This window comes from Emydura macquarii, unplaced genomic scaffold (assembly GCF_026122565.2).
Source record: "Emydura macquarii macquarii isolate MOO-44397 ecotype Brisbane River unplaced genomic scaffold, CSIRO-AGI_Emac_v2 contig_915, whole genome shotgun sequence".
In the NCBI taxonomy this organism is placed as follows: domain Eukaryota; kingdom Metazoa; phylum Chordata; order Testudines; family Chelidae; genus Emydura; species Emydura macquarii.
The window spans coordinates 948,472-955,627 of NW_027131052.1; positions in this window are offsets into that span (position 1 = coordinate 948,472).

The following is a 7,156-nucleotide window of genomic DNA, read 5'->3' on the forward strand; positions in this document are numbered from 1 at the left end:
GGCGGGGGAGGTACACAGGACACATCCCAGGTGGAGCTGGCCCGTTAAGAGGGGCTCGGGACACAGCCCTGGTCCCATTCCAGATTCAGCCCAGAATTAAGATGCTTACGAGAAAGAACGGAGGTTCCATGACAGGAGCGCTGGAAAACCTGCCCAGATCAGTGATGAGAACAAGCAGAAAATCCTAGACAGATGCAATGAACTTATGAACTGGCTGGATAGGAATCAGCCTGCTGAGAAAGAGGAGTTTGAACATCAACAGAAGGAGCTTGAGACGGTCTGCAACCCCATCATCACCACGCTGTACCAGAGTGCAGGAGGGATGCCTGGTGGCATGCCCGGTGGATTCCCTGGTGGTGGAGCTGCCCCCTCTGGAGGGGCCTCATCTGGACCAACCATTGCAGAGGTGGACTAAATGCACTAGGAAAAGCATTCCACAGCTGGCAATTTCGGACCCAAGGCTGGGTGCAGTGCCAGTCGAAACAAAATTCCGTATTTGAGCAGCTGTATAAATTGTTTCTGGCCATGCTAAATACTTGGCCATGTGCACAGCGAGGGAAGGTGAACACCATCGCACTTTATCAGAACTGGAAACAATGCAATTTATGTCCTAAAGAATAAAATGTATTAAATTGGCATTAAAAAAAAAAACCCAAGCGACTCAGAGAGCTCCATCCATTTAGTGCTCCCTAGAGAAGGCGGAGAGGTGACGTGATGCCGGTTGACAAGCACTCCCCAGGGAGGAGATCTCTGATGGTAGGGTAGCCTGGAACACAGTACGAAAGATTAACCATGGCGGGAACTGGCCATTGGAACATCCTACCTAGGGCGGGGTGGGTCCTCCATCATCCGCAGTCTTTAAAGCAAGGCTGGGGGGGTCTCTCTGTAACACAGGCGCTAGCTGAGCCAGAAGTGTGGGGCTGGATACAGGAGTCACAGGGCCGCGTGGGGTCTCTGGCCTGCCCTGATGCAGGAAGGCAGATGGGATGAGCATAATAGTCTCTTCTGGCCTTTAGCGCCTATGAATTCTGGGACTTGTAGTTCTCAGGGGGCAGGCTGGGCAGCAAGGCATGCTGGGAAGACTGCAGGGGGTATAAAAAACCAGCCTTGGCTCAAAACAGGGAAGGAGCTGCAGGCTGTTCGGGGGCCTGTCTGCAGAGGCAGACAGCGAGGAGGGCTGCTCAGGGGTTCTGCAGCAGTGATGTGGGAGGACTGGAGCAAAGGGAGGTTTTGCTGGGAGCTGCCCGTAGCCTGGCAGGGGAGGAGGGCAGAGCTACTCTGCTGAGAAGAGGCTATGCAGGCAGCAGAGGCCTCGGCACCGTCTTCCGGGCACCCTCTGCTGCCTCTGCAGCTCCAGCAGCGTCTCCGTGAGCTGTCCGCAGCCCGTCACGTACCTCCAGTCTCCCCGAGGAGGATCCAACAGCAAGTTTTTGAGTCCACCCAGCTATGGGCAATGGGGCAGGGGCACACATGTGCCAGCGTAACCGGGCTTCCTCCTCCTAGAGCGCCCTCCTCTGGCCAACGGGCGAGTCATGCCTCAGCTTCCCCTCTTAGCAGGGGTTCGTCCTGGCTCCCCAAACCCACAGAGACAGGTAGCCGGATTGGAGGGAGCTCTCAGGTGGGGTTGCACTAGGATCTGTTCCGTGCCCAGTGTTATTTCACCTCTTTATTAATGACCTGGATGTAGGAATACGGCGCAGCCTGACCAAATTGGCAGATGACACAAAGCTGGGGCGGGGGGGGTTCCCAGCGCTCTGGAGGATAGAGCTAAAATTCAGAGGGCTCTTGATAAAAGGGAGAACTGGGCTATAGAACAAACTGAAATTCAACCGAGACCAATGTAAAGTGCTGCACTTAGAGAAGAAGAACCTAATGCACCGATACGGGGGGGGGGGGATTGGCCTGCAGCAGCTCTGCTGAGAAGGACCTGGGCGTTGTGGTGGATCACAGCCTCGCCATGACTCAGCAATGCGCTGCTCTGCCGGAAAAGCAAGAGCCATTTTAGGTTGCATTGACAGAGGCACGGCAGGCAAGCCACGGGGGTGATAGCAGCGCTCGAGTCAGCGCCGGTCAGGCCGCAGCTGGTGCACTGCGTCCAGTGCTGGTCACCAGCGTACAGAACGGATGGAGAGAAACTGGAAAGGCTCCAGGGGCGAGCGACAAAGACGCTCAGCGGGATGGGATGCGAGCCCTGTCAGCAAAGGCTGGAGGAACTGGGTCCGTTTAGTTGGGAGAAGAGGCAGTTGTTGAGGAGGACATGATAGCTGTCTTCAAATGCTTGAAAGTCTGCCACAAAAAAAGATGGAGAAAAGTTGTTCTCTCTTGCCGCAGAGGGCAGGACAAGGGGCCCTGGTTCACACGACAGCATAGCAGATTGAGATTAAATCTCAGGAAAAACTTCCTAGCTGTAAGAACAGCAGGACAATGGCACAGACGCCTCGGGAGGTCGTGGAAGCTCCTTCACTGGAGGTGTCAAAAGCAGGCTGGGTAGCCACCTCTCTTGGATGGTTTAGACACAACAAATCCTGATCTCGGCAGGGGTTAGACTAGATGTCCCTTCCCGGCCCTTCTACCACCATGGTTCTATGACAAAGTCCATTTCCTCAAGCTATCACTTTACCTCCTGAAACCAAAGCGACACATACCCAGTATTCTGCCACCACACGGCGGCTTTTACACCAGCTCCCCTCCATCCAGGCCTGCAGTGCCACTGGCAATTCTTCTCAGGCCATATGCTGAGATACGGACCTTTCCGAGTCATTCCTCTTTTATCCAAGGCCTTCGGCCCACAGCCGCCTGGTCTGGAGGTTCCTTCTCTTACGCCGCACCCCGCAGTCTTCTCCTGCCTGCTGGAAGTTTGCTCCTTTCACATTCTGGCCCCAGATGAAGCCTCCACTCACCAGCCCATCCCGGGTCTCCCCGCTGAGCCCCTCTGCATTGGACGCCCCCTTCCTATTCTCAGGTAGGGCCTGCAGCCCTTTCCTATCTCCACAGCTTCTTCCTTCCCCCTTTTCTCAGCCGCTGCCTGGCTCTTTAGAGAGGCCAAGTGCCCCCCAGTCTAGCCACAGCTGAACTGGCTCCGGTCGCCCTGTGGCAGCCAGTGAGAGCCAGAGTTCAGATTGCACCCAGCACAGGCCACCACCGGAGAGCAACGCCCAGCTCGGCAATTCCCCGGCACTGGGATTCTGAGCCGAGAACGCAGGTGGGAGCGGAAGGAGTCAGGCACTGAGCTTGGAGCAGGATGTAGCCCCAGGAGAGGAGGGGCGGGTGCTAAGTGGGAACAGATGGTGCCCAGGCACTGTGGGTACCGCAACGGTGAAGGAACTCAGGGGGCCAAACTCCCACCTCGCTCCCACCAGCGCCAAGCCGCATTCAGAAAATAAAGGGCATGGCTCAAGGTCTCCATCCCTGAGCGTAACCCAGGGTACTGCAGAGGGTCAGCGGGGCAGGTGGCAGTTCTCTACCGTGCCCAGCCGCGCGCCCCCCGGCTGGCAGCCTGTGCGTAGGACGCGCCGCTCGGCTGCAGCTCCTTCCCCTGCGCCGGGTAGTGTTACCCAAATAACAAATATTACAGGATCTTATTAGGGGATAAGGCAACAAGCCGCATTTATTGTGAACACAGAAACTTCTGTAGATAGTATCCAAGAAAAGAAAAGTATCAACACTGTAATAACATTAATATTGTGCTCTCCTTAGTGAAATAGCATTAATAATAATGTAAACACTAGGAAAACAGTATTAACATTATATCAATACTACAAATTACAGAGACACATGTTTCAATTGATGCTTTCATTCACATTCACACACACTGACAGGCACACACAGATAGAGACAGATATACATACATAGGGATCTTCCAGATGTCATAGTTACCAGCTTCTTGGTGCTCATGATAGTCACTGGCCAGGTGACTAGAGCATGAGGATGAGGAGCAAGGTTCTGCCGATGCGCATCGGTACTCCTGGCTGATGTGATGTTGTAGACCCGAACCTCCAGCCTTCATCTTCTTGTCCCATTTTATAGGGAAAGGACCCCATGTAAGTCTATGGGTTTTGCATTGTCATGCTGCAACTGCATTCTTGGTGTGATCCTCAATCACCCACATTGTTGCAAGCCTGATCAGATTTTGTCCTTTGAAATGGGCTGGCTCCAAAGTCATCAGGGTGGCTCCTCTTCGGCCATTTGATCATCTTTGCTTCTTTCTTCTTCGCTCAAGCATTTCAGGTGAGGCTGGTGTTTTCTTCATGTCTGTTTCGATATCCCTTACTCAGACCAATTGTTCAATCACTCTTTTTGTCTACACCCAACTCAATTGCTCAGCCATTCACACTTCAATCACTCAGGGCCAACTCCTAGCTGAAGAACTTACATATTATTTTTAGAGCAAACCTTATTTCATTTTTGACAGTGTCTTTCACAATTAGATAGATACATTACATTGCACAGTGCGGCTTTTGTACTTAGAATAGGATTTTTACAAATATATATTGGAAGCAGGTAAAATTAACAGATAAACTGGCCAGTGGACATAGCACAGACATTTACAAACAATCTTAAAATTATACAAAGTGCAGACAAACTTGAATTAACATGGAAAAGGGTAGAACAGCAAGAGTCAGTTTGAGGTTTTAGCTTTTGATTCAGACTGATGTGCCTTTTGGTAGGAAGGGGGGGGTGTTTGTGGCTCTGTCAAAAACAAGATTTTGGCCAACAGTAGGGCACTTGGGCTTCTTCGCCCGTCAGCCCCAGGGAGCGAGGAAAGGACAGAGGGGCCCCAGCTGGAGATCTGCTCAGCGCCGGGACAGACGGGTGGCTGGGGGGAGGTCTGTCCAACGCCCTGTGTCAGTTAGAGGGGCCTCAAGGCTGCTCTAATGTGTGGCCTCAAGGGGCCATTTGGGCAGCGGGGACTAGCCAGGTTGTAGCCAGGCTCTGGCCATGCCCCCCGGTGCCTTTCCTGGAAAGGAAACCCCTGTCCAACAAACCAATAAAAGCCTCCCCCCCGGGCCGGCCGGGCTGCTGCCCACCCCCCGAGACACCAGCGGAGTTTTCCCGCTGTGCCTCAGCCGAGGGCGGGGCTGCTCCTGGGAGAGGAAGCGCTGTGTGCCCGGGGCTCCGGGTCAGTCCCAGCCCTGGCCCGGCAGCTGAGCCATTTCTCCGTCTGCACGTCTAGCCTTCGGCGTCCTGGGTGATGCCCCGGCCGTAACGTGGCTCGTGCCGGGTCTGGGTGGGGCTCATTCAGCCAAGGGCGCTGGGCACCGCAGGCGCGGGCCCACTGGCTGAAGTAGTGGGACCCAGAGAACAGGCTTCAAAGTCTCCCCTGTGCCCCCACCCTGCTTCCAGAGCCCCCCTCCCTCCCCAGCACCCTGGACACTGCCCCACCTCTGTGGCAGTCCCTGGCAGCTCTCCCCTTTGGATAACAAGGGCCTGAGCCAGGCAAGGCATGAGTGAGCGCCCTGGGTACGCCGGGTGCAGGGACCCCTGTCAGGAGAGAGGAGGCCAAGGCTGGCCTGTGCCGGCGGCCAGCAGAACCCCCACTTCACGCCCCAGCCGCCTCTTCAGCTACGGCCCCGACGCTCCCACGCCAGCATCCCACCCCGACGCAGAAGGAGCCGCTTCAGCCACTGGGCAGGAAGCCCTCCAGCCTGGACACCAGCTGTTCTCCACCTGTGCCCTGCCTGTGCTCCCCGCCCCCGGGGCTTCAGCCATTGCCTGCGGCCCAGACCCAGCTCCCACGCCAGCCTCGCTCTCGAAGGCTTCCATCTAAGGCCCCTGCCCACAGCACGTGCCCCCCACCTCCCGGCCCCTCACAGGCCAGGGCAGAACACACAAGATCTCTCCTCCGTTAGCCCAGGTCCTGCCCTAGGACTGATTTCGGGAAGTAACGCAGGGCAGACAAGTCCCAAATCCCTCCGTCTCCGGTACGGCCTCCCCCCCCCGGAGCATTAGGTTCATCCAGCGGCAGCAGCACAAAGATGCTGCCTTCCTGAGCTGGGGACGTTGCCGAGGGGTGAGCCAAAGCTGGGGTAGAGCCTTCGAAGATGGCGGTCCCGGTGGGGTCTCCCCTGGCCTGCTCCTGGAGGATGCTGAGCGCACAGGGGCCAGGTGCTGACATTCATTCAATGGGCCCAGGGCTGCAGGGTTTCTGGGCCGTGCTCCACCTGCAGCTGGAGAGAGCCGGATCTCGCAGTGGGGGCAGCCTGGGTCGGGTCCCCTCTCTCTGCCGGCTGGAACTAGTGCATGGGACCTCATTACAGGGGGCAGCGTGGCAAAGGGCCACAGGGACGCCTGGGCCCAGCCAGTCCAACCCCCTTGAATGACAAGGGTGACAGCGCCCGGTCTCCTGGGGCTGCCCGGCCTGTTATAGCCAGCGGGGCTCTGGGGCAGGTTCCCGGCGGTGCCCGGCTGTTCCCAGCTGACTGCCGGGCAGTGGCTGGGAGAGCTGCTCCCTGTCTCTCGTCTGCAGCCCACGCTGTTTGCGGGAGGCGGTTCACCCCTCGGCGAGCTGGGGCAATGCAGGGAGCGGGCCTGGGCTGTCACCCCCCGACCTGGCCTGCAGGGCCTCCCGGCTCTGCCTCTGCCAGAGCCCCCCCAGACCAGCTGAGGTGCACAGGGGGAGCTGAAAGCAGTCGGTGTGAACCACGGGCCCCGGGTGTGCTGGGACTGCAATGAGCTGGGCCCGGCTCACTCTGACCTTCCATTGGTTGGGGGGCCAGGAGAGAGCCCTGCCTCCAGCAGGGACCCATCCTGCCCCGGCCTCGGGTGGGCTGGGGAGCCCCTGGCCCTTTCTGTCTCCGCTGCTCTGGCTCGGGGAAGGTGCCTCTGATTGGCAGGGAGGGGTTAAAACACCCCAGTGCCGGATCACAGACTCAGAGATGATCAGGGTGGGAAGGGACCGCAGGAGGTCACCTAGTCCCACCCCCTGCTCACAGCAGGACCCACCCGGACTCAACCCGCCCCGCCCCTGCGTTGTCAAGCCAGGTCCTAAAAACCTGGAAGGATGGAGATTCCCCCTCCCTGGGTAACCCATCCCAGTGCTTCCCCACCCGCCTAGGGACCAAGTTTTGCCTAAGATCCAGCCTAGACCTGCCCCGGGTGCAACCGGGCCCTGCTTTCCTGGGGGGTCTGGGTGGGGGCTGGCTGGGCCCTGCAGGCT